The following is a 27,073-nucleotide window of genomic DNA, read 5'->3' as shown; positions in this document are numbered from 1 at the left end:
TACAAATGTGGATACACTACAAAAAGGGCAGATGTGACACCCTTCAAAGGCAGTGTCCCATGTCCCAGTGGAGGTCCCAGATTTATCTATACTTCTATGTGTTTCTCTTTTATTTTTATTCTATTAAGCCTTAAACATTTTCCACCAGCACTCTGAACCCAACCTGCCACAGCACAATGGTAATGCCTCTAAAGTGAGACCGTCCAAACTAATTTCATTGTCCTTGTTGAGTGAAGTGCAACAATTAGGCAGACTGCACAAATGGGTCCAGATAAATTGAGTATTTGCAATTATTTCAGTTTGGACAATCTAATGTGATATTCACTGTGCAGCTAAGAATTATGTTTCCCAGTGAGGAGGGGCTGTCATTTAGTACTCTTGTTGGCTGGGTGTAAATTCAGAGTAACTCCATGGGCTCTTGCAGAGTTTAAGCTTCTTTACATCAGTGCAGCTCAAATGAGAATCTCATCCTCTTTCTTTAGTTGCCCTATAAAGCTGCCTCCCTTCAGCTGTGCTTGCACCTTAGAGATACAGCCAGGGGAGCTGGAAGGTCATTTTCTTTCCTTTTTTTTTTCCTCTTTTTTTTTTTTTTTTTCCTCCCCTGGGCCAGGGTTGTGTTGTAGAACTCACTCACTTTAGGGAATCCAGCTTTCTTTGAATGCCTCTTCACTCTCCAGCACCGAAACACTGACTGACAACTTGAGTTACCCTCCAGATCTGGCAGTGTTGCTGACTTTCTGCACAGCACTGCAATCAGATCTCCTCATTACCAGTGCCTCTCTTTCTTGCTATTAACACCTTGTGGCTGTGTCCTGCCTTTCCACCAATTCCAGCTCAAAAATCACAGCAACCCCAGTTGAAAGACAAGTGATTTATACCAGACAAATCTACTCAAAAAGGCAGATTGCTGCTACTTTTTGTTTCATTTCTTTGCAGGATGCATTGCTTCTCATTCCCTCCTCCCGGTCCCCCCCTCTGCTCAAGCAACACACTGTGTTGCTGGGCAATTTTCACCAACTTAATCACATTTGGGCCCAGTGTTTTTCCCGCAGACCCTGGAGTGTGCAACGCTTAGGCCTTGGTTATTAGTTTACACAATAAATGAAGCCCATTAGAAGAGGATAATCAGGGCTTGGAGAAGGCCACCTCACTCGTTATCTGAGGAGGTTATGTTAAGCCTCTGTAGTTATTAATCATACTTTTCCATGCAGATAGCTGGAGATTAAGAGTCACATTTATCGTCTTTGGTCCTCATTCTTTCTCACTGATATGCAAGCACTCTTTATAATCGTTGTTATTATGGTTATTCACAGTCCATCCAGTCAGCCAGGACCACTCCTGAGATGTCACCTGAAGTCTTGCACCTATCCGTGGTGGCCTGATGATACAGATCAGAGCCACTGGAGGTCTCTCCCTTTGAAACTCAGAAAACATCCTTGAGAGTCCTAGAAAGTCTCTGCTAGCTGTTATTGAATTGCAGTATCTTGTCCAGAGGCCAAGAGAATTCTGAACAGAAGCCGACACCACTATAAGAGCCAAGTTTAACAGCAACCCTCTTGATTTCACTTGCTTTGCTTTTTAATACCAGCTCCAACCTTGAACTTTGACTAGGATGATATGCTACCTTGTGGCTTTTTGAAATCTAGCCTAATGCCCTTTTAATCGAAGCGAATGATCCTTTTTCCTTACTTCATTTTTAAAGCACTTAAATCAACTAGGATAAAATCAGAACACTACTAAGTGAACTCACCATTAGTTAAAAAAAAAGGTTAAAAATGGAACCCTTTTCTCGATCACAGACTTTTTTTCCCCATAGAAATATGTTTAGGTTTTTATCATTCTCTTTCTGGTATCCTGAGTGCACATGTACACACACTCAAACACACGCAAAACAACTCCACAAAAAAACTTGTTTAAAACCCAAGTAGTTGAAATATTTACTCCAGTGACTGTAGTCATGGAAGAGTTGCTTCAATAAAATTAAAACAGTTAACAACTAACTCCATTCAGCATTTAGAGACTGCACAACCATCCAGTCGCAGATCATATCAATGTACAGTTGCTTCCAACTGCTTGCACACCTATTCCTTTCCATTGTGTCCACTAACAGCTTTACAGAAGCTGTGTTCCAATTTTCTTCTTGTTCCACTTAAAGAAAACTGGGTTTTTGTGAGTGGATTTAGTTTCTGAAGTAGTAGCCATGTCAGTGACATGCACAAATCCTAAACCAGGGAGGCCATAGTACCTCTCAAGCAAATTTAAAATCACCAGTTCATCCAGTTGCTAAAACCTGGATTTACCCTTTGAACCTGGAGTGTGAGTTACCATATATGTAGTTTTTTCCATGCCAAAATTATTTCTCAACCTGTGAGGAAAAGCAGATTTCCAGAATTTGCACTTCATAGCATTTCCCTTTTAACTGAAGCAAATAAAACTCCAAACACTGATTTCTCCTTAAGAAGTTTCTCTCCTGCCCAGATGATGTGCTTATATACCAGTTCAGCATATCTAAGGGAAAGCAACTCTGCTGTCTTGACTTAGAGGTCTACTAGTCTCTGTCATCTCATGATCTGGCTTCTCCTTTTTTCCTTTTTTTTTTTTCCCCCCTTCTTTTGTATTTTAGTCTTATTCTGGACAGTGTGCTTGGTAATGCATAAGACCCTTGCTAGGGCCTTATGGTTTATTTGTTTGGTTAATTTGGGGTTTGATGGGGAGTTGTTTTTTTGTGGGGTGGATTTTTCTTTTTTAATTTTTTCTTATTTTATTTTTTAATGAAAGTATTTTCTCTAGAAAATGTCAATTCGAGACCTTTTCATTTGAGGGATCATAGTGGATTTGGTCATGCATTTATGTGAGACTGAGTTTTGGATCTGATAGGAAATTCTTGCTCAAATGAAAAGGCCAGAAAAGCAGAAATCAACCCAAACAGGCAGGCATGACATTTGCTTGACATACGTAGCTTCCCTGATACAAATCCCTGCATAACCCAATTCAAACTAAGAAGTGAACAGACCCTTGCTTTTCTCTGCCCTCCCCAGTTAAATTTCCTGCTCACCTGATCCTTGGCTATTTGAAGATATTTGCACATGTGCCTCCGTTATTTTCTTCTCCTCTCCCTCTATTTTTACAGAAATTGCTAAATAATTTTCTGGAAATGCTAAGGACTTTTTTGAGTGGATGAATATTTTGGTGTGGGTTGCTGAAGAACAATACCTGGCTGATTTTAAGATGAATATATAGGTTTTTGATGCACAGTGATGAGAGGGGACCAGGAACACAGACAGGGTTTGCTGTACATCACCTCAGGTTTCATGAAGATATCGACACTTCCTCAGCTGTCTCTGTGCAAACTGGGCTGCTTTGTCCTCCATTAGGTGGGAAAGTGAGTCTGTGAGAGAGTGAAAGAGAAAAATCCTACAATAAAATGCAGTTTTGAGGCCTGAACCAGAACCAGGATTTCCAAACTCTGGATTAAATACTTGCCTATGTAAGAGAAGTCAAGGAACCCACCTTTGCCTTGATGTTCTACCTACAAAATTGAGCTAATTAACCTTCCCCCAGGGTTATCTCTTTGATTAGTAGACATTTAGAGTTCTCCAGAGAAGGATTTTTCCTTTCATATGCATCTGCATTTATGTACAGTGCTTAGCAGTGACAACTCCTGCTTTTGACTACAGTGTCCTAGACATTCCTGTGATGCTGACAAAGGATGATAACTGTTGGGAGGGAAAAGTTTTCTTCCAATATAAGTTGATGGCTCAGGACGATTCTTGCCTTTCAGAAGGGGGTTGCCTCTCTTCTCTTTCTCATGATTGACCTGAAAATAAATAAGGAAAGAGTGACATTCCTTCTATTGCCTTTTTTTTTTTTTTTTTTTTTTAAGAGATAGAGAATTTCTCTTAGCCTCATGCTGTACTTGTCCATACTGTATTTGACATCTGCAATAAAATTTGGGTCAGATACACTTGTCGATAAAAAGAGGCATCCTACAAACAGCCCTGTGCTTGCATTAGGGTCATGTCAAGAATAATAGAGACTATTGTCACTGCAGTGAACCTCTGCATCGTATTAAGTATTCCTCACTTCTCTCCTCTCTGCTTCTCTCCAAGACATAATGCAAGATGCCTATCATGTTCCACCACATCTCACCAAAGGGCATGGAAAGGGAGGAAGGGAGCAAAGCTCCTCTGAGCTACTCCAGCATCAATGATCAGAGGGAAAACCTGGAACATCCACATTGTCTTGCTTGATCATATGTCTCCTCTCCACTTTTGTGGCTGAAAATTGCAGGAAAAAAGGGCTTTTGTGAAGGGGAATTTCAGGTGTTTCTTGTTTTCTTTGGCTGGATTGATATGTTGTTTTGTTGGGTTTTTTTTCTTTGTTTGTTTGGGGGTTTTTGTGAATGAATAGTGTCCAGGGGACAGATGAGGGAATCACATGTTGGCATGTGAAACAGATGGTCTTGGCAACTTCCTTTCCATGCTAAAAGTCGCCCATGCTGCTCACAGGTGCACAAACTTCAGACACCTGTGTGTAGAAAAGGTTCCACCTCCTTTGTCTTCGCAATAATATTTTCTGCTACATCTCCACACTGTCCACCAACACCAGAAAAATATCACAAACCTGCACCCACCAACCTGTTCACACCTAGGGATAGCCCTTGACCTTAACTGCCTCATACATCTTGCCTTAATAGTTCTGGATCAGCACCCAGAGCAGTGTGGTGTCTCAGAGGTACCTTTGCATAACCATCTGTTTATCAGTCCATCTTCACTGGTCAAGAACATTTTCAACACTGAGCTTCAGTCAAACCTCTTTCAATTCTGGTGAGAGACCAGGAAATAAGGAGGAGGGGACACTGATTTCATTTCACTCATACCTCACAAAAGGCTTAGAAGACAGGTCATGTAGCTAAAGGAATTATTTGCTCTGAATTGAATGCCCAGAATCCCTCTGATGTGCTTTGCCTGGACCTTTCCTGTTCCTGAATAGGATTTTCTGGGGAAGACAGCAAAAATCTGGTTCCCCCCAGAAGTGCAACTCCTGGCTGTCCTCTGTAAAAAGCCCACTTTCACTTGGCCAGCACATCAATAATTCAGTGTCATCTGCTTTGGCATCACACACCTGCACCTTCTTCCCCTTTCTGTCTCTCCTTTCCCTTCTTTTTCCAAAGCCTAGTGACATCCTTTGCCATATTTTAGGTGCTAGCATAGATCAAAGTCCTCTCAGGATCAAACGTGCTGCATACAATCCTTACGGTTACAAACAAGGTCTTTCACTGACAGAAACACGTTTCTGTGCTGAATTTTCAGCAGCCTATCAGACTTGATTCAAGGGTAGCTTTTGATTTCACAAGGAAATCTCTTCTGCCCTTCCCCCCAGTTCTTCAGATTGGAACAGGGGGAAGGGAAGAAAACCCACTCAGTTTGCCTGGAAGAAAAGGGAGAAGGGCTTTCTTGAAACTTTGGAGAGACATTTAATATTCCCATGCTGTATTCTTTATTTGTTGTATCAAGTAGCAGAGACCTTTAATGAAGGATGAACTTATCTGATGTAAAAAACAAGAAAGACAGAGGACTGAGACACTTGCCTGAGTCTTTCTTACATAGTTCTGATGGTATTTTTTAGTATCTTGTGGTCCTCACTTCCCAATAATGTTCTTCCTGTTCAAATATCCCTTCGATACAACCTTTGATGTTTGAAATGGTAGGTGGGTCCAGAGTATGGTATTAAAGTTTGATAAATGGTTTTCAATACAGAATACTAGTTACTATGGGCAACTATTTCCTGTGAGTCCTGTCTTTGTGCAGCTTCAAGAAAACCTTCAAAGGAGATTAAGTGAAAATATAAGTATTAATGTACAGTTTTCTGACTGGCTCACATCTTTTGTATTCTATCTCTTGGGGCTTCTGAAGAGCTTTCTGAAAATTTAAGTGACGTAGATGCTGAAAATTGATTGCAAGTACTAATTTTGCAAATCCCATTTGCAGAGGTTCACTTCAGTTTTCAGTATTCTGAAAACACTCTTTGCTGCACACAAACATAGGGTTTTGTTGTGTTTTATTTTTTCAGACCATTTGATAAAAATCCCTTTTAAATTATTTTCAAAAGACAATTCTGCTTGGACCTTGGAAAAAAATCCTAGTAACATATCTTCTTTGCCACTTTCTGTACAGTCAGAAAAATGGAAAAGTAAGGAATGTAAACAATAAGTAATACCTCACTCCACATTAATGGAAGAAAAATCTATATTTTTGCTAGGAAAAATAATTGCAGATTAATATTTCTGAACAAATAATCCTTATGCTCCATAATTCGCTTTCTATTATTAAAAAATCAATCAGTAGAAAGCTCTTTTTAATAATTAAGTTCAGGACTGTTACTGTTTACTCATAGTGTTACTGGGTTTGGGACTGTTCTGGTTCATCCTGAACCACAGAGATGGAAAAAAAGCACTTACTTGTAAGTGGCATACAGATGAAACATATTGCTTTCAAGAAGAAAATTAGAAATCCTCCCTTGATGCCCACTTCATCAGGGTCTGTTTATTTGCCAGGAGAGCCTTACTTTCATTCCTAGCTGGTATTTCTTCTCTAATTTTGAATATCCACTCTTCTCAGGGTACAAGTAGCTGGCTCACAGGTCCTCAGAAGATATGAAAAAATGTAGATGACATCCTCTGAAAAACTGTTTGTCAGGAAGCAAGAACACGAACCTACATCAGAGTGTGATTACCCATTATGGGATCACACATTTGCTGCCTTGCCTCAATGGCCTCTCTTCTGGAGTGCATGCAGGGTAAATAGCTGTTAATTTCCTTGCTACATAGAGAGCATTTTCTGTCTTGTCTGAAGAGAGGAGGTGCTGGTTTTCCCCTGAAGAGTTTCTTTGTTTATTGGTTTGGATGAGACAATCAGGAGAAAGTTCTCTAATCACCACATACTCAAGTGAGATGCAGTGTGCCTTTCTCTCCCACAGCTAATTCCTTCAAATTCTTTCCTCACAAAGTAAAGCAAGGTCTAAGTTTCTTTCCCAGGAAAAATCCCTGCTGGTCATTGCAGATAGCTGATGTGGTAACTCAGATGCATGTGCAGCATCACAGAAGAAAAAAAAAAATCGGTAAAATAATTACGAATTCACATATTGGAGTGAAAGTTCAAACCTCCACAAGGCGTGAAATGGTTACATAAAACAAATCATTGAGTGTGTACAGATGCACTTTAATATGAGGAAATGTGAGTAATACATGGGAGGCATAGAGAGATTTGACGTGGATTCCAGCAAGTTCATTGAAAAAATTTGAACAACAAATTTTCAAATCCATTCCAAGTGTGACTATCCACCTCTGGATCATAATTTCATCTCCTTGCCTAACCTCAAAGAAATAAATTCAAAAAGAAACCTAGGAAAAGTATTTTATGGGAATTATGGTATAGTTAAACGGAGTTAAAATTTTACTTTTTTTTGAAAGGGATGCATTCATACTTTTTCAGATTCTCTGTGAAAAAGAGCATTATGGAAACCTCCTTCAAAAGTACACTGCAGTAATTTCATGTAATGAAAACAGCTTCATTTAAATGAAAATACTGATGTAATTCTCATTAAGATTTAAATATATGAAAAATAGCCAAAAGAGTGATTTTAAAGTGATTCAAAAGAAAAGGAGGAGCCTTGCTAAACTGGAAAACATCAAAAGGGGCAGAAACAACTCTCAGTGAGGAAGGGGAAGACACTAACAGGAAGAGATTGGTAAAACCCTGTTACTTTAAGCTCTCTAGATTATGATCCAGACTGTGTGGAGCAGTTCAGCAGTCCTCAAAGAGCAGGTGGCACTGTCAACTTTTCTCTACACCCCTATTCCTTACCACAGGCAAGCCTTTCCAGATCTGGAGCTGCTCTGCACAGATGAGGCTGCTGAGGCATCTTTCTTAGCAGTTTCCAATTTCCTTCATGAAAGAGAGGGTGTTGGGCTGGGTGAACTATTCCATAATAGGAATATTGGGGCATCCAGCAAGGCCTTCAGGTGATACAGGGCTGGAATCTCCATTCCCACACAGTGATGTGAGGCACCTCTCCTCTCCAGGGTGGGTGTGGAGCAGCAGGAACTTGCTGGAGCCTGTGGGATCTACTCCAGAGGGATGATGCACCCAGCAGCAGATGGCCAGGGTGTGCAGATCTGCTGGCTGCTGACTCACCAGTGCCTCCACCACCAGAGCTCACGTGGCTCAGAGAGGTTGCCTCTCCATGTGGCAAAGTCCCACTGGTGTTTATTTGATGTCATCTGGGGAGTCTGCGGTTTTAAGCAGTTGTGTGGAAAAACTAGAGGTTTTCTGAAGTTGGAATTAAAGCACAGTTATGCTATTCCGAAGGGAAGACAATGAGGAGGCTCTCCAGGCTTTATCTGTTGCTGGGTTTGATCTTTCTCTGTGAATTAGTCAATTACAAATGACTCATTGCAGTGCAGAGAACCCAACTTAGTACTGGGGGAAGGGATGAAGTCGATTGGATTTTCTGTCAGTATGTGGGCAGATTTTTCTTATGTATGTGTTCAGTATCTGTTTTGTTCTGCTCTCAGTTGGAACCAGTGAAAAATCTTCATCTGGATTCCCAGAAAGTAGAGCTAAGTCAAGGACATGACAAACCCCTCTTTTCATGTGAGCTATCCATTATGTCCATTCCCAGTATGTGTGGGAGGAGGTGGAACAGGGCTTAGTGAGCTGATGGTAGAGCTCTTTTATTTCCAAAGATGTTGTTTTTCTTATACTGGGAAGCTGGTGGGAGTTGTGCAGTGAGTAGGTGAATACAATTCTCAGAGGCTGGCTTGGTAGTGGCAGACGTGCAAGTTAAACTGGAAAACGCAGTCATGTGATTTGACTTTTAGATTAAGCTAAAGTGGGAGCAATATTCTGGCATTGCAGTGTTTTTGTGTGAGCTCACTGATCTCAGCCTCTTTATCCAGATATTAACCCTTCCGTATCTCAAAAACTCTCTCTGCAATTTGGTGGTTTAGGTTAGCTGTAGGCAAACTGATGGACATCCAAGGCCATCCCACAGTTTCCTGAGTGTATTCTCATTGCCTTTTCCCCATGGTTCAGTGACTCTTCTATACTGTAGAGAGGCCTGATATCCTACATGATATGGACAGTTGTCCTCTATGAAAGCAAAGTGGACAGGATGAAGGAGGTTATTGCCCATTTGCAGTCTCACCTGCGTGTTCCCAAACCGTGCACAATCAACTGGGTGGTTGAAGTTCTTTGCATTGCTGATTTGTACAAACCTGATTAATCTGAGCCTGAAAGCATTACTGCCTCCCCGTAGTGTAGAGAGATGCCCAGGTGATGGTGGCACTGCTGTTGTGAGCTGGGTAGGGTTTCATAACTCAGATGCTCATCTGTAGCCAGTCTGGCCAGAAGCTGCTCACCTCAGGTACCACACACACCTGGACAGGTTTTCAGTATTCTTTACATCTCCCAAGCAGCTATTAACATTTTGAACTCCAGTTCCCACAGCTAATAGTTCACAGTGACAGGTGACATGGTTTCTTTTGTCAGTGCTTGTCTGTATTTCCCGGGTGGCCTTCTGTGGGGAGGGAAAAGCAGAGAGCAACATGGACATAGTATTTATTTCAAGCACCTATACGCAGGATATCTGGAAATGAAAGATTCAAGCCAGACCTTCAGGAAAACACTCTGTGGGAGATGGAAATAAAGCACTGGGACTTGAACGTTTCTTCTTGTGCTTGGCAACAAAAAGTTGACCATTCTTGTTCTGAAGTAAATAGAATCGGAAAACCCATCCACTACTTTGGTTCCCAGTGATCCTGAGAGGAAATTGAAACCAGAGCCTGGGGTGGACTTGAGGTTTCAAATTTGTTCCCAGGTTAACTATTAGAAATACAGATTATATTGGGCAAATCACTCTGCCTCTCTGAGATCTGGGCTTTCACCCATAAAAGGAAGACAAAGCTCTTGAACTCTTTTGCAAAGGGGCATAGAAAGATCATGTATTTATTGCCCAGTCACCTGCTACCCCTGCACAGGAGAAATCTCTTTATTTTTCCTTAACCACTTCACTATTGTCAGATGCTGGCAAGAACTGCTAAAACACCTTTTTTCCCACCTCTTGGCTTTTAAAAACTGTAAGCCCTTAAAATAAATTTGAAAAACACCAACCAAGCAAAAACCTGAATTTATCATCACCTGGTAGGTCTGGATAGGGCTATTCATGAGAACAATCCAAAGGCCTTCACCTTGACTTCCCAACATAGTTTGATGTGATTTTAATCTGATTATTAGACTCTCGATACATCTTGCAAGCTTGTAAAAGATTCATTGCTGGCAGAAACATTTTCGTTACTGGGGAAACTTTTTGTTGTTGTTGATGTATGTGTTGCCTGCCATAAATACTCATCCGAGAGCCAAAGGTCATTTGGTAGCTGCTTAGCAGCTTCACTTTCTGAAATGAAACTCGAGTGTGTTGGATCTGCAGCAGAAAGCCGGGGGTGTAAAATAGATGAGGGAAGAGCGCTTCCACAGCATTGAAGCAGCCAGATTATTTTCCAGCTTTTTTTGTTTGGTTTGGGCTAGGTTTTGGGTTTTTTGTGGGTTTTTTTTGGTTTTGTTTTGGAGGTTTTTTTTTTTTTTTTTAAATCTTGATGTTGAGTTTTCTTGTTTTTCGTTTTGTTCTCTATTCTTCTTCTTAATGTTCAAGCTACAGTGCAAAGTGTAAAAGGGATAGCCTTGCTAACTAAACCTTGTGTGTTTATGTACAGCCTGTGGCATTAAGGGATGCACTCCCAATGCCATGACCTTCTCCTGTGCTAGCCCAGGGGATTTATTTGCAGAGCAGCAGATGCAAATTTGGGATTGTTTTCTAGGCTAACCAGAATGATTTGGTAACCAAGGGCAGTGGGTAATCAAGCCTTGACTTGGGAATTTCATTATGTGTACAAATGTCAGGCTGAAGACAAAACTGAGATTTTGGCTTATGTTTGGTGTGAAACCTAAATGCACCCTGAACAAAAAAAAAAAAAAATCAGTTTAGTCCCATGCCCATTCAGTTCTCAGTTTGCTTCTGTAAAGTCTACTTGTGTAGGAACCAATTTCTGCTAGGGTTGCAATATCTTTAAAAAACCTCTGTGACCCACATGACACAGCACATCATATTAGGTGATACAGGAGCAGGTGCTCACTCTAAACTTCTTAATTTATTTTGTTTGGGGCAGCACCTTATAGCTCTCTAGATCTCTGCACTAGCTTCACATAGGATCATGTTGTTTCTGAATCTTCAACAGTCGTGATTTGGTGTCCATACTGAGGCAAAAAAATCAGCACTGTTGTAACAATGGACTTCTTTGTCCCTGGTGCTTAAATGGCATTCACTGCAACTCTTTATACATATATATATAGGGGTGTGTGTGTGTGTGTGTGTGTGTGTGTGTGTGTGTGTATACATACACACATATTTATATATGTGTATATTGATATATGTGTGTGTGTGTGTATTTACACACATTTACCGTGTATATGTAAACAAAAACCAAAACCAGAAAAGCCTTAAAACTGTCACTGAGAGCAGGTTTTCACCAAATATTTTTGAGAAGTTAGCAACTTTGGTCATGAAAACAGGCCCCATCAACAGCAGTGACAGAACTGCCAGAATAACAGCAGCTCCTGGCTGCAAGAACAACACCTATCACCTTCCAGCAGTGAGGAGCAACTGGCCTGTGATGAGGAGCTACCTGTGTGCAGGATCTATAGGGCAGTCAAGTTCACTGTTAAAATTGTGACTGCATCCTTTTTTGTTTAAACACAAGACTGACAAATTTAGACAGTCTAAATAGAAATCAGAAAAATTAGCAGAGAAAACTTATTCTCCTGGAAAGCACTGAAATGCTTTCTGGAACAATATTGCTTTCAGTATATTTCTTACTGGGATGGTCTCTCAGATTCAGAACAGTTGTTTGACCAATAAGTTCCCTTTATCTTGTTTTGATGACATCTGGAATCACAAATCAGTAAGTAAACCTGCTCTGAAAATGGTAGAAAATTCGCCTAGAAAATGCTCCTCTAAAATTGCATCTAATCACTGGATAATACACAGTGATATTTCTCCTCTTAAAATATCAGTTCTCTCTTCACAGGAGAGAAATAAGCTTCATAGCCTTGAAGTGTGCATTAAATGGAGTAATGTTTTTCTGGCCAACCCCAGTGGTACTTTGTGTTCATGGTTATATTTCATCTTCCTAACTTCAGCCTAATGATGGTAAAATATTTTGTTTTCTTCTTATAGCCATTGCAGAGCAGTAGTTGAGTGTGGCTACTCATCACATCTTTTCCAGTGATTGGAGAGTGACCCAATGGCTGAGACTGTCCAGGTGATGTTAGGAGAAGCCACTCTGGTTTGTGAATTAAAACCCTGTTCCCAGGCAAAGCAGTAGCCAGGTCTTCAAAATGATCTAGTCAGAAAGTAGGTTTTCATCCTATTAACCCACATGCTTAGAAGATTTAGCATTATGCAGCTCGTTATAAGCTCTTCACTGTCTTTATTAAACTATTTATCTGAGGTAACTTCATATTTTCTTTTAGGATAAACTGGAGATAATGCAATGTGCTTGTTTTAATTTGCAAGGTTAACTGATCTAATTATCTGTGTGTGTTTATTTAAATCCTTTTGAGCACCAGGCCCTTGCAGGTGGCTGCTTTGTTTTCCACCAACAGGAAATCTTTTAAAATGAGATGATATAGCTCAGTGGGTCTTCTTGTATAAAGGATTTTCTAATAATGTATGAATTTATTAAAGACAAATAGAAAGCTTATTTACATTAAACAAATTCACAAGGAACTATTTCTCCCTTAACTGGGAAGAACAAATGACATCTACCTTTACTATGTTAAAGGACTATATATTTCATACAAATATATTAGACATCAGTATTTTGGGTAAGGTCTTTTGACAGACATTTCCGTTCCCATATCTGTCAAGTTTTTCAGAGTTAATGTTTTTGCAAAGTCTTTGAATCCTGAAGATTTGGAGACTTCAGTGGCACAGGAAGTAGCATCACGAGTCCAAACTTCTGCTTCAGGTTGAATGAGTGTAACTTTTGCGCTGCTCTCTGTCTGTATGCCCAGTAATTTAAAGAGAAGAAACATGTTCCCACAGATGTCTAGATAACATTTCAGCAAAATTGAAGGGAGAATATTTTTTCCTCCTACATTCCTCATGCTCATAGCCATATCCTCTTCTAGCTTTTCCATGGCTGCATGAAACCTAGATGTTCTACTTGCAAATGCTGATTTACTATTTTCTGTATCCAGCTGATGGAGTTAAGCCACAAGGGCTGCCATCTGGGCAGGTTTGTCAGCAAAGGTGCTGCATGAATGTGGCCACACTGCCTCTGGACCAGAGAAGGCTCTGCCCTGGCACTCCTTAATCTTTCAGCCCAGGGATTACCTTGAATAGAGCCAGCTTGTGCCAGCCTGCTCCTTATGTTGTACAGTCACCAAGGTCCCCAGATTCTGCAGGACCAGTAGATTTCTTTTGTTTGTGCTGCAGAAGGCTTTCTCCTAGTAACTGTTCATCAACTCTGAATACTCCCCATATTAATGAATTACCATGTTCCTCCTATCAGCTCACAAAGCCACCTTTGATAAACAGACTCATTTGCTCTGTTTCCTGACCAAGCATTAGCTTAGTGGCCCAGTACATCCATCTTATCTTTTGGGAGCTTTGTTCACTATAGCAGAGCCGATATCTTGCTTTAGTTAAGCACCTGCCAGTGATAAACAGAAGAGAGACAGGTGCTAATCTCCCTGGGCCTGCCTCTCCCCAGGGAAAGAGCCCATTTGGTCATAGATATGAATTGCTGATGGATCACTCTATTGATGCCACATCTCACCACAAAGGGAATTGGCTGCAGCCCTTCCCCAATTTTGGATGTTTTTAAATCTTGGCTAGCTGGGACACTGCAGAGTGTGCTGCAGTGAACAGTCATGTTTTGGCTAGCATGTAAAACAGCACTGGTTTCAGACAGAGTTGTGGATGAAGAAGGTCTTACTTTTGCTGATCCCGCTTATGCTCCAGCCAGTCTTTTATAGGCTGTCAAAACACAGAGCCAAAGTGAAGCCTTTCCTTGGATTATATGTGGTCTTTACTTGAGCAGAGCCTGCACTAAGTGAGCAAAATCTAAATAAGGCTGTCAAGGCTTTGACCTAGAGTATTTACTCACACAAGTCCCGGTGAGAATTGCAGACTTTATACATCAGTGCAAATGTAAGCGTTTCAGCGCATTCTCCTGTGCTCTGACAAAGTTAATTGTCTAATCTTGACACCAAGTGCCCTGTACTTTTTTAAGAGGGTTATGCATGAGACTAATTATGTGCTGTTAATTTGGCTGCTAGCAGCTTTCTGCTTTTAACATCCATTTGATTTGGGAACCGTGCAGGGTGGCATTTGCATGTAACTAGTGCAGGGGCTGTGAACTGGATGCTGAAAGACAAAGGCAGCATATACCAGTGGAGCACTCAGAAAGAGGAGGAAAGCACTGATTCCTTTGTCCTGGTGTCCAGAAATAGTAGGATGCATGATACACAAGTGCACTGCATAGAGAAATTTTGCCAGGGTGTATATAGTCTTTTCATGTAGATACAGTGGAAGATTAGAATTTTTTGTAACTACGTGCAAGTGCAAGGAGAAATAACTTAGCTTACAAGGGCAGGGCAGGGAGCCCTAGGTTGGGACAGGCTAGTTCCACTAGCATATTTGAAATTCTAGTTCTCTCCACTGCATTGGAGGAGCCTTTAAACTTAGTAATATCTTGGCACTCAAGCTTTGAAAAGAGACAAACTTATGAGTTATCTAAATTCTTGAGAACATTCTAGTCTGCCATAGCTAAATGTGCCTCAAAATCTGAGTAAAGCCCTTGCACTGTTTCTGGAAATATTCAGCCATATTTTTCACCCTCCCAGTTTTCATCAGATCTTCCAGTGCCTGCAAATGAAAGAGAGAAAAGTGGACTGTGTTTTTTGTTCTGCCTCTAGAAACTGCTGTGGAAAACTAATCAACTTTGTACCACAGGACCTTTAATGTACTGGGTTCCCAAAGTAGTTTCTCAATGGTATAATGAAGCAATGACAGGGCACTTACAGAACTTCTTAAATAAAAAAAAAAAAGTGGGGGAGGCAAACCATTGTGGGAATCATATTAATATGACAGCAATTTGTAGGTGTTTGGGGAGGGGGATGGTCTGAGCTCCTACTGTGTTACAATCATGTTTTTCATGTCATTTCTATCTGAAGTGAAGCATTATGTCAAAGACCTTAAGACAACGTTGAACTAATACAATGCTTCAGGAGTGGAGAAAGTTGGCTGTTCAGACGCTTCTATTTCAAAAGTTTCAGTAGATCAGAGCATCTGTAGCTGGGTTTGATTATGAGCCACATAAACATACATCAAGATTTTGCCAGGGCACTCTCTGATTTGTAGTTTGGGAACTGGCAAACTTCAGCCTGTCCCATCACAAAACACTGATGGGATGTTTAATTTTGGGTTTGAGAATGATGAACCTTGATCTTGGGTTTCCAGCTGAAGTTCCCTGGGACTCACAGCTCAGCTCCAAAGCCAGCGCTGATCTCAGCATGGTGTAGCTCTGAGGCAGCTGGTCTTTGTTATCAGCCTCAGACCTTCACACTGCAGACCAAGACCTTTCTGAAACCCAAAGCAACCAAAAGAAAACAGACTCCTCTGCAAAGAAAATGGTATAACAAATTTCTTAGGAGCTCCTCTGACACTGTAGGCCCGATTGTTAAGAGGATCTGTGACTGTGGAGTCTCTGAAATGACTGCTCTTTATATGGCAGTTTCCCATCTGGTATAGGAATCAGGCTGCCAACAGACCTGTTTTGATTAGAAGAAGAAAAAAAAAAGTAGAAATACGGGTGTCATTAGTAAGGTATTAGGATCCCATTTTTTTATTTAAATCTAGAGGCTGAGAGGTGAAGAATATTTTTGTCCTCTGACACTGTAGTGTCTTAAGGCTGAAAAGTTATCACCACATACCTGTGAACCTTTTGAGCCTTTAAGTGCATTTTATCTGAGCAGGGGACTAAAATAAACACCTAAGCTGATGGATGTAGAGCCAGTGAGTTTTTAAAAGGAGCAGGTGTTACATGAAGTTGGAAAGCAACAAAATAAGGGGACTTGGTTTCTGAAGGCAGCTGGGCTGGGCAGGAGAAAAGCACAAGCATGGGGGCAGCTGGTAACCTGTGCTGTGAGGAAGAATAAAGAGGAGCCTCTGTTGAGGACAGGGGAGAGTGAGGCTGCTCCAGCCGAGTGGGAGGCAGCAGGAGGAGGAAAGTTCACTGCCTGCTTAATTGCAGGGGGTGCCACAGTCCCACTGTGTACACAAAACCCTGTCAATAGCACTGAGGTGCCAGCCTGTTAATTAATGATTTACTTACACTGACCCTTAACCCCGAGGCAAATAAGGGGGATTTGTTTTGCTTCTATTAACTCCTCAGCTTGCTGAGCAGAGGCCCTCTAGTCCCCAGCATCACATGGCCACACAGGAGCTATGTGTCCTTTATTGTGAGAGGATCCAGCTTGTGACAGAGGGGAGGGACTTCTCATGGGGCTCAGTAAAAGAACAGGGAGCTCTGGGCCTCCTTTTCCCCTGCTTAGCCTAAAAGTGCCTGTTGATGTGTCAGTGTGGGTGGTGATAAGGGAAATGTGTACAGCAGTCTCTTCAGAGCCAGATGTGATTTCCTAGTGGTACAAATGGAGATAGAAGTCCCAATACCTCCTCAGGGACAGCTGCTGTGATTAGCACAGTCAGTGTGACCAAATGGCTCCCAGTAGAGCTGGGGTCTGACCTGTGGCTGGTGTCACAGACAGCCTTCTGATGCAGCATTTCCTTCCTGCATGACCACAGCCGAGCATCAAGCCCACACCAAGATTCAGGTCTCCAGCTGCCATGCCATAGGAAATGAAGATCTGAGAAAGCATTGGGAAAGCAAAAGGAGCAGCAATGATCTCTCCTTCCCCTGAGTAGCAGGAGGATAAATACATTTCAGAATGTAAAGAGATTGATACTATGGAAATAGGAACTCTATAAGTTACTTAGTTCACACACGTGCAACTCCCCGAGGGTGTAACTAGGGTTGTTCTGGTTTTTTAGTATTATTGCTTCAGGCATTACACCTGAAAATGCCAGATGTACTTAAATCAAGTGTGATGGTGTCACTGCATAGTAATAGTGTTTTATCAGGGGGATGAACTGGTCTGCTTTCTCTCTCAAGAGCATTTGGAAGAGTATGATGCAGAGTGGATTGGAAGGCAGATGGGTTCCTCTCTACTGGAGAATTACATTTTTATTAAAGTAGCTGGTTGTTGCTTCAGTGGAGGGCCAGTGGCGGCTGCTGTGATCAATAGAACTGTGCTTTTTATGTAAGATTTACTCTTGCTTGTCCCAGTTTTGCCGAGAATGTTCAGCTTGCAATCGATAACAAGCCGTGATGACAAAGTAGCTCGTTTCAATTGAATTTGATATCATTAAAAATGTTAAAAAAACTATTGTCTCTTCCACCTTTTTTTCTAGAGAAAAGTTTTTCAATGAGAAACTTTGGCGCTGCCCTAGCAACCCAGCAGAGTGAGAATAACCAACCATCTGTCTCAGCCTTGCCAATGCTGGTTTAGGTTTGTCATGGCTGAATACGGCATCTTGTAGCACCCTGTTTAGACTGGGTTGTGGCTGTATTTTCCCAGCTGGTACATCCCAAGTACTGACTTGTGCAGCAGCTTCCCTGTACTGCTCAATTTTCCTTCCCAGAAGAAAAAAGATATTTTATACTCAAATGCAAAATATTTCTAGAAAAGAGGAGGGACAAAAAATTAAAAATCTCTCCTTGGTTTCAGGTGTTCTTCCCCTGTTCATGCAGGTTTTGTAGCTGAAACTGATTTCCCAGAAGTTTAAAAAATACTCTAAAAGAGGTGCCCATTGGTGAGGGGAGAAGATTCCTGATGGTCTGCAATATGATACCAGGCAGCTTCCAAAGTAATCTTAGCTGATATTGCTCTTACCTCTGGAATCAGGCTCCTTTTGGTCCTTGGTTTTAAGAGTCTGATTTGTAATTAGAAGAATGACATTATGATAACTTTAAGCTCTGAAAGGTTTCTGTTGCCATGTATCTCATAATTTCCCATTTCCAAAGTCAGAACACATTAAGTAAATATGCGTCTTGTGCCCAGAATGGGTGATTATCTTCTGTTCTGACTTGAAGAAACTCTGATGCAGGGACTAGTTTCAACTTTTGGAGAGCAGCCACTTCTTCTGACTCTGACTGGAGCACAATTGCATTTACCAGGCTTGTCTTGCACATTTCAGCTTGTTTAATTTCCTAATAACTTCCTCTTCTTGGGCAGGGGAGTGAAATGGCTTCTCTCTCTTCCAGGAAGTCGAATCATCCCTGGCTCAGGTGGTTCAGGTCACAGGGACACAGCATGAGGAGATCCCAGCAGTAACTTTCTGCAGCAAAATAAATGGCTGCAGAATTTAATTCAGCTGGGAAGCATTCTGAGTTGTAGACTTGACTTTTCCTCTCCAATCTGCAGAATTGTTGCTGCATTTAGAGAACCTCATATATGCTAGGGAAAGCAGCCCTTAGAAATTAGCTTCCAGCTGTTGTGGGGTTTGCTTTTCTGGCTTTTTGATTGTTTTTTTCCCTTTGTCCCACATCTTTAAAAGCATCCTTGCACCCAGAATATTCCCATCAGCAGAAAGAGGTATTTTAACATCACAGCCAGGCAGAGAGAGATATGTGTGGCTGCAAACCTGCCTGATCCTTCCTCCTAGGTGGATATGTTGGGTTAACTATCTCCTCAGAGCAGGTGGTCCCTCCTCAGAGAGCTTCCCAATAAGGGGCTGCAACAGCAGAATAAGATGAAGGGGAACGGAATGAAATACACAAAGGTCCAAACCATCTTGCTACCTGCAGTTGGTACAGAACACTCTCTTTAGATGGGCTTAGAGGTGGATGGAGCTGAAGTCTGACAAATGAGCTTGGAGACCCTGCTCTGTGCTTGGAGCAGGGGGAAGGCAGGATGAAGTGACTGTAGACCAGGCTGACAGACGGACTTTGTGCTGGTTGCTAGGCAAAGGCAACTCATGCCTGAGCCAGCAATCCCCAACCTCTCCCGAGGAGCACCAGAGCTGGAGATGAAGGTTGCTGCTATTCCAGTGCCAAGGAACAACACTTTCTTTTGTTAAGAGAGTGGTCCTGGATTATTTGTTTCCCCTCCAGCTGCTGGGCATTGGTGGCAAGGTTAACTCTGCCATGTGTGGAGAGAATTCCTCGCTGTGCCCTGCTTCATGTCTTCTGTTTTGTTCTGTTATAATTTCATAACCTCAGCAACAAACTTCTCCCCCTCCTCCCTCCTTATTCCCCCTCTCTCCTCCTCCCCTTACTCCAATGGTTTATGAGTTTTGTGCTCTGTGGCCTATTAAGGTTCAGTTCCCAGCCAGTAAAAATGAGGAATTGGTTCCTGCCATTCCACGCAAGGAGTTTTAATGCACTCGGTCTCCTGGAAGCCTAAATGCAATAGTTTTGTATCGGTGATAGTTGTGTAACATAAAGCCTTAATAAAGGTTTATAAGGGAAGGGATATGAAATGGAGCGTATGGAGTTCAGTTCTGTCTGTGGCTCCACTGGAGAGCTGAACCAGGGAGAATGTGTTTTTAGAGGAGCTGGGGGTCTGTGAGGTGTACAAACACCCTCTGCTGTGACACCCCATCCCAGCTGTATTGCCTCCTCCCCAAGGCAACAAACTCACCATCCTCTGAGCCCTGCATGGGAACTGTGCAGCACTGGCCTGAAAAGCCATGGTTCAGTTTGTGCTGTCCTAGGGAGGACTCCTGTGTCTCATCCTGAGCATTCCTCTGCTGCCCATCTCTCCAGAATCCTTGGAGCAGCACTTCCCTCTACTAGTTCTCCCCAAACTCGTATGTGCTGGGAAGATGCCTGTATGTAGATGCAGCAGCTAGTGGGACACCATCTTACTAAACACCTTCCTCAACTTTGGGCTGAAAAGTTGGGCTTTGCTTCCACTTCATGTTTTGCTTGATCTTTTTGCAGTGATCCCTGTAAAGCAGCTTGCTGTCACCTCCTTTTGCTGTCGCCTCCATTTGCTGTCTCACATTTTTGGGTTGTAAGCTCTTCAGGATGCTGTCTGCCCCTGTGCAGCGCCTAGCACAATCTTTCTTCAGTGGTCAGTGAGGCATCTAACACACATATTTAATATTTAATTGTCTTGTGGGACTCAGATGGGAAGTACAGAGCCAGTCTCATACCTACCCCTTGTCTTTTCCCCTGTTTCAGAGATGGTGCCACATGCAGTTACAACTAGCCTGCCCCATCAATTCATACAACACAAGCTTTTTATGAGCTTTTCCATCAAAAGTCTTGAAAGTAGGTGCATGGGAATGCATTTAGTAGGGTTTGAGGGGTGCCCTTTAGCTGCCTTATGGTATGTAAACATGAAGGTATTTTTTGTGGCTTTGTTCTTTAGCAAAGCAGCAAATCTTTTCCTCTTCATTTTATTGAAATGTCTCATAAATATGAGCTTTAAAAGGATAAGGATGACAGGTTTCTGACATATAGGGAGTTTAGTTTCCCCCCCTGCCTGCAGATCTTTGAAGAAATGGAAGCAAAAACATGAGAATGTATTTCCTTCTCAGTCAGTCTTGTATTCTCAATATTTTAAATTTTAACTTTCCAGAAGTCTTAATGGGAGTGGGGAAGGCACTGACTTTTATTTTGCTGTTGTCTTCTGTGTTCTGGTCTCTAGACCCCATCCCATTCCCAGTCACTTCAAAATCAGATCTCTGTATGGTTTCTATTTTTATAATAAGGACTTGAAAGATACCCATAAAAGTTTTGATGACTTTGGAGAAAGTTTGTCATCTGATCCTAAGGTTTGTTTCTTATTTCTTCAATACTGTTCTTACAATCATTACACAACTTCAGAAATTTAAATTCAGATCTAATTACAACTGATTTTATTGTCAATTTTTAATACAAACATTTTTCAGGCTTAGATTTCAAAACCAATAATGTTTAAATATATGTATGGTGGTTTGATTTTCTTTGTTTTGTTGGTTTTTTTCAACAGGGTGGGCAAAAAAAATATGTGTAAAAGGTACATAAAGGATCAGTGGTCTAGTTCTTAATATTGCAAGAAAAATGCAGGGAGAGTTTAACTCTAAGAAGGACAGTGAACTGTCCTAAGTGATTAGAAATGGTGCTTCTGTAAGGCGTAAATTCCCCATAAATGTATTAAGGGATATTAACCATAAAGCCTAAAAATGATGTATGAATATTGCAATGAACTTTTTCATTGCTGATCAGGTTAATAGATGGGGTGAAGAAGAAGGCTAGTATGAGGCCTTCTAAAGGTCCTCAGGAGTTATTGCAGAGGACAAAAAGCAGAGAGATGAAATAGAGAAAATAGATATGGATAATAAGTGTGCTTCTGAACAGGTGCAGTTTTCTCCTGTGCAACAGAGGTGACAGAGTAATAGCAAGTGATAACTAAATTGGTGTTTCAGTAATTGCAAAGTCTTGGTCCATGCCTTAGCATCCTGCTGCTGTCCTTGGCTTACTCTGATGAGAGGACAAAGTAGTCTTAAATGAATATACTTGTTTAATGATCCAACCTACAAAAAGAACATGGGGTTTTTTGAATACTGATAGGCTTCCTCACATGCTGTTCACCTGCAACCAGCATGGGACAGCTGTAGCTCATCCAGTTTTGTCTCTGGAGTTGTCGTAAATGACACAACTCTCCTTACTGTGTTTCTCAGAATGAAAGCTGATGTCCAAAAAAGTTTCAGCCATTCATTCACTGATTTTCTCTGATGGATGTCTTTCTTTGGCTTGGCATAAACATTGTTTCCAGGGACATCATACCATAGACGTGGGGTAATCATACCCCATTAGTGTGGGGTACCCATAGAAAGATTGTGGCCTTAATGTCCTGCCCAAGTTCACTTCCATTCCTTCAGAAAATTCCTGTTCAGCCTAGACTAAACCACTTTGGGTTACATTCAGAAGACTATTTGAGACTATTTGACTATGACTATTTGACTCATATTGAAATCAATACAGATCCATTAGGGATACAAACTCTGGTTCCTTCTTGGCTTCATTTCCATGTATGTAAAATGGAGAGAGTGTCAACCTCTACCTCCCAGAGCAGGAGGACAAAATACATTAAACACTGAGAGCGGCTCAGATGCTGTGGTGATGGGAAGGCACACAAGCACCAAGTTGCAAATGGTTCAGACTGAAATGCCAGCAGGAAGAACAACTTCAGCATTGGAAGTAAGTCATCAGGGTATCTGCAAAGGGAAAAAAAAAAAAAGTGCTTGAAAGAATCCCCTGAACAAATTAAATCTTGAGGCCTAAAGACAAAGGGAGAGAGAATTAATTTTTCTACAGATATGAAATGTTCTGAATCAGATAAGTCTTGTCATTAGAAAAGGCACTAAGCAGCAAATGTCTGGATAATACCGCCAGCTCCAAGCTTCTCTTGGAACCTCTAAATACATTAAATCCATAAAACTAAATGAAAGCAGCTGCAGTTTTATAGAAATAAAAGGCTCTCATATTAAAAAGCTAAGAGCTTATGAAATGAAAGAAAAAAATAATAATAAAATTAAAGTGGGGGAGGAGGAGAGAGAGAAGAGTGAAAGTTAGAAACATAGGTTCCTAGGAAAGGATGATGCAAAAATCTCTAAGGTAATATGTGAGAATCCTTCAGAGACAAAATAACACACATTCAGTGCTCAGTAAAAAAGAATAATAAATTTTTTAATCAACATATTTTTTGGCTTTAAAGAGAAGTTTTAGTGTAAAAATGCCATTTTGCTATAAAACCTTTTAGAGTATTGTGCCCTGTGAAATTTTGGGGGAGGCCCAGAGGGTTTACCCCTTTTCTCATTTCCACTTCAGTGTTCTGAACTGAAGCATTTTGACTTTCCACTTTGAAACGCTATTCTGCCACCCTTTTAAGTTACAAAAAAATATAAGCCTTTTTGTCCCCTTCTTTTTCCTTAGACTCATCAGTGCGTAGAAATAGCCAAGCACATTTTGTGAGAAATTCTGCAGTTTGTTCTCTTTGTGGGAAATGGAAACAAGGTTTCTGTCCAGCAGTAATTCCTCGTGTCTTATGCATCCTTGAGGTTCTGAGGAAAGAATGAAACTGGAGGTGGGGGAATAGTGCGTGCAAAAATAACTTTCATTTGTATGCAAATTTGCTTTCATTAGGATTTTCAGTTCTTCTTTCTTAGATGTATTACAGCAGTGTTTGGAGGCCTGCTGTACAAACACATGAATTCTGCATTGCTAACATCCTTTTGTGCAAGAGCTGTTGAGCCACATCTGCGTGATTTAAGCAGAGCTGCCACTTGTTGTGCGTTGGCTTTTGCAGAGCTGTTCAAGGAGATTCGTCTTGCCCGCTCTACAACGTTTGAAAGCCAACTGTCCATGCATGGTTGGGCTGTCTTGGACCCTTTTTATAGCCAGGAAAGGGACAGGAACCTTCAGAGACACATTGACCTCTGCCTGTTGGTCTGCAGTGCCTATAAAAGAAGTCTAGGTTGAGTAACTCGAACTTGGAGTTCAGATCACTGACTCCCACTCTGTGATTCCTGAACTTGCTGGAGCCACTCTCACCAGATGGATGCTTTCTGTTGATGTTGTGCACCACAGGGCCGCTATTTTTCCAGCTATTCAGAAAAACCTGTATGTGAGCCAGATGGCTTAAAGTAGCCTTGATGTGTGGTGATTTTAGTATGCTTTCTTCTGTTTGGCTTGTTTTTTTTTAAGACATGGGAAGGATGAAGAGGGGGAAGCTGTTTGGACAGCTTATTCATAGGAATAATTACTTTTGTAAGGCATTTGAAGGGAAAACAATTATTTTATTCCCCCAAAGAGAAAGGCAAGAGCTGAGACAAAGAGACATCAGTGAATAGACATTAAACCAGCTGCCCTTAAGCAGAGCATGGACTCATAGTTAGAGCTGACCTAAGTTCCCTTCCTGACTGTGTCATTGGTTTGATACAAGATGATGGATGAAATGGGTAACATCCTCCTCCATTAGCCACCTAACTTGAATAAAAGAAATAAAAGCTTAGATGTTACCAGCGATGATTTCATGTAGCAGACTTATTGACATTAATAATGCCTTAAAAATGTTAAAAAATAATGACGGTAATGCTTTGAAATCTTAGGCTGGATGCTAGTTCTCAGCAAAACAAAGTATTTTAAGTGCCATTATCCCTTAAATTCCTGTACTTTTTAATTTTGCTTTTTGCCTTGTTCTGATGTGTCAAGCCTGTGGAGCAATATTCTTTCCTAGTCCTTTTGCCTTGTCAGGAGGACACAAAGGCCAGGGAAAGTTGTGTGATTTATTCTAATTTTCCTTAGAACCTCTCTCTTGGTACACTGAAACTCCAAGAGGGCAAACGTTCCCATCCAGGAAGGCAAAGCTTGTCAGATGTTACCATGACAACCTGAGTGTAATTAAGGCCCGTTTCAGCTGCTAACAGCTGTGTGCATTTTATCTGTCTTGAAGATTTTATATATATATATATATATATATATATATATATACACACATAGATAAATATATATCCACATGCAAGTGTACTGTGAGGATATGTGCATCTATCTAGCTGTACATAAACCCACACCTAAATTGCTGGCCCTATGCACTTCCATATTAATTGAGTTGAATACAGAAATTTGTAAAGACGTTGCTGTTCTTAAGGATGCTGAAGCACCAGAGCTTCTCCATTGCCTTTCCTTTTACAACCACCCATTTTTAATGAAGTGTCAGGGGAAAAAAAAATCATAGCCAAGAAAAAGGAAACCCTGCTCCAGGGTTAGAGTTTCCAGCATCTTTTCAGGGTGGTGAATGAGCCTGTAATTTTTGCTCCTATTAAGGAGGAAGTAGGAACTGTTTTCTAGCGTTAAATGTCTCTTGTAAATGCATCAAGTTCTGAAATAAGTCACTTAACCTTTAGGTAACTCTTCCTGTGTTTCTGCGGGAAGCCATCCTCACGTACACTGTTTCTGCACTCAGGATGGTGAGTGTGTGCTGTGGTGGCCTCTCCTTGGAGTGCTGTGTCTCCAGGCTGGGTGTTGACCCTCTGCACCCCAGAGCAGTCAGTGCTGCTCCACCTAGCTCCTTGGTGCAGTGGGCAGGAGAGGCCAGGAGTTGCTGCAGGCAGCCTTCTCACTGTAGAGGGAATGGAAGCTGCAGGAATGGATACTCAGAACACCCCAAAATAGTTCCAGACTGATGACCCTCAGTAGCCAACAGGAACAAGAAGCTTTTGATAGCTACCTAGAGCAGATGTATTCACTGCCTGCTCTGAGCCCACCATCCTGAGCTGGTTGGGTCTACTCAGGTGATGTGAAGGCCTTTCATTGTGTCACAGTAGGCTACAGAATTTTCACTTTATAAGCTGTGCTCCACTTGGTTGTGCCGTAGGTAAACACGTTTGCTGTGAGTGTGGCTCTGGAATAATGTGGGGTTTTGTGAGATGCCACACATAACTCATCTGAGGCTGCGAATATATTAGACTCCCACACAGGTTTAGCTACACATCTTTCCAGCAGAGCAGTTTAACTCTTCATGGATCCCATAGTGATGCAGTAAAGCATGGGAAACATCATAATCAATGAAGTTCTTTCCTGGTATCTGTATAAATTGCCACAGGTGACACCAGTTTCAGTGGGAACTGATGGTCAAGGGCTTAACCATTTTTGGGGAAAAAAACCAGAAAGATGAGGAGGTAAAAAAGTGAAGAACTGCTCTTGGGAAAGATGATTTACAGAGTAAATGCAGAGTAGCAAAGACAACAACTTTATTCAAAAGACATTAAGCTCAGGACATATCTTCTAGAGACCTAGATGTTTTGTTGTTGTTGTTGTTGTTTTTTTTTAAAATGTCCTCCAGGTTTGCACCTGCTATAAACCATACAAATGTGGATGTCCAGAATGTGTTTGGCTGGCCTTTGGGTTTTGTTTTGGCTTTTTTTTTAAAATTATAATAATCTGAGCTGGTGAATACAGCTGCGTTCTCCTGCTCTTTCCCTTTGTGTGTGTGAAATTATAGGTGCCAAGGGATCCTGTGAACTTTCTGTTTTGGGAAGGAATCTCATTGCGATCTGCATTTTGGGAATGCAGAATTTCCCCAGAGTAAGTTAATGGGGTTATGTCCCTGAATGCTTTTTGCCTGGGGGAAAAGGTAGAGGGAGGCTGCAGGCAGAGAAGCCAGCAGTGTGTGATTGTGTCCATAAGGTCTTGTGTCTAAGGCATGGTTCTCAGAGGTCAGATAACTCTTTGCAGCTCTGTTTTTGAGTGCCTTGGCTGCAGAAAGGGAAGTCACCTGGCATCACTGTGCCTGAAATTCATTGTCTCCATCCTACACTCTCTGCTGGTCTCCTAGGTCATAATGTTTCCACTGAAAATGATTGTGTCAGGACACTTCATTTTCAGTTTGGTTTTTTTGTTGTGGGTTTTTTTTTTTTTTTTTTCTTTAGGAGGTGATCAAAAGATTGTATAGAATAATTTAGGGGCTTTGATTAAAAGGTGCTTAACAATGCACTGAGAATGTGTTGCATATGTGTCCATGTGCCCACAGGCATGAGTAACTTGGAATGTGCTCAGGTTTGGGTACAACAATGGCCACATTTTGTGGTATTGCATTCGTATCTGCACAGGGCCCTGGAAAGGGTTTAGCTACAGCTGCAAGATGAATTGGGAGTGGTGTGCTACAAGTTAGCCTGAATTCAGAGAAATTAGAACAACTTGAATGTCGTGCTGTACCTTTAGCAGTGGTCTAAACGATTCCTCAGAGAAAAAATACATTCAGCATTTTGTGGTATTTATGTGAGGGAAGTGCTGTTCAGGGAGAGGGGTGAGATGAAGGTTTTAAACAAAATAAATGGAATTTCATGAAGACATTTAAAGGGGGGAAAAAAGTCGGAATGGTGGGAAGATTGGGGTGACAGG

At 41.4% G+C, this 27,073-nt stretch overlaps 1 protein-coding gene and 1 long non-coding RNA gene across 11 annotated transcripts in view; one reads left to right on the top strand and one right to left on the bottom strand.

Annotated features, from left to right (window-relative positions):
* Positions 1 to 27,073, top strand: part of CELF4 (CUGBP Elav-like family member 4) — a 696,490-nt gene that overhangs the window by 100,926 nt on the left and 568,491 nt on the right. The gene's annotated exons all lie outside the window — the stretch shown is intronic.
* On the bottom strand, positions 21,990 to 25,661 carry LOC146425188 (uncharacterized). Its single transcript, XR_014846785.1, has 3 exons — positions 25,067 to 25,661; positions 24,077 to 24,156; positions 21,990 to 22,389 (listed from the first exon to the last, which is right to left on the bottom strand). It is a non-coding gene; the product is annotated as an uncharacterized LOC146425188 (long non-coding RNA).

Source organism: Lichenostomus cassidix, chromosome Z (assembly GCF_008360975.1).
Source record: "Lichenostomus cassidix isolate B80296 chromosome Z, HeHo_3.0, whole genome shotgun sequence".
Classification (NCBI taxonomy): domain Eukaryota; kingdom Metazoa; phylum Chordata; class Aves; order Passeriformes; family Meliphagidae; genus Lichenostomus; species Lichenostomus cassidix.
The sequence above is the reverse complement of the archived record's forward strand: the minus strand, read 5'-3'. Positions and strand labels throughout refer to the sequence as shown.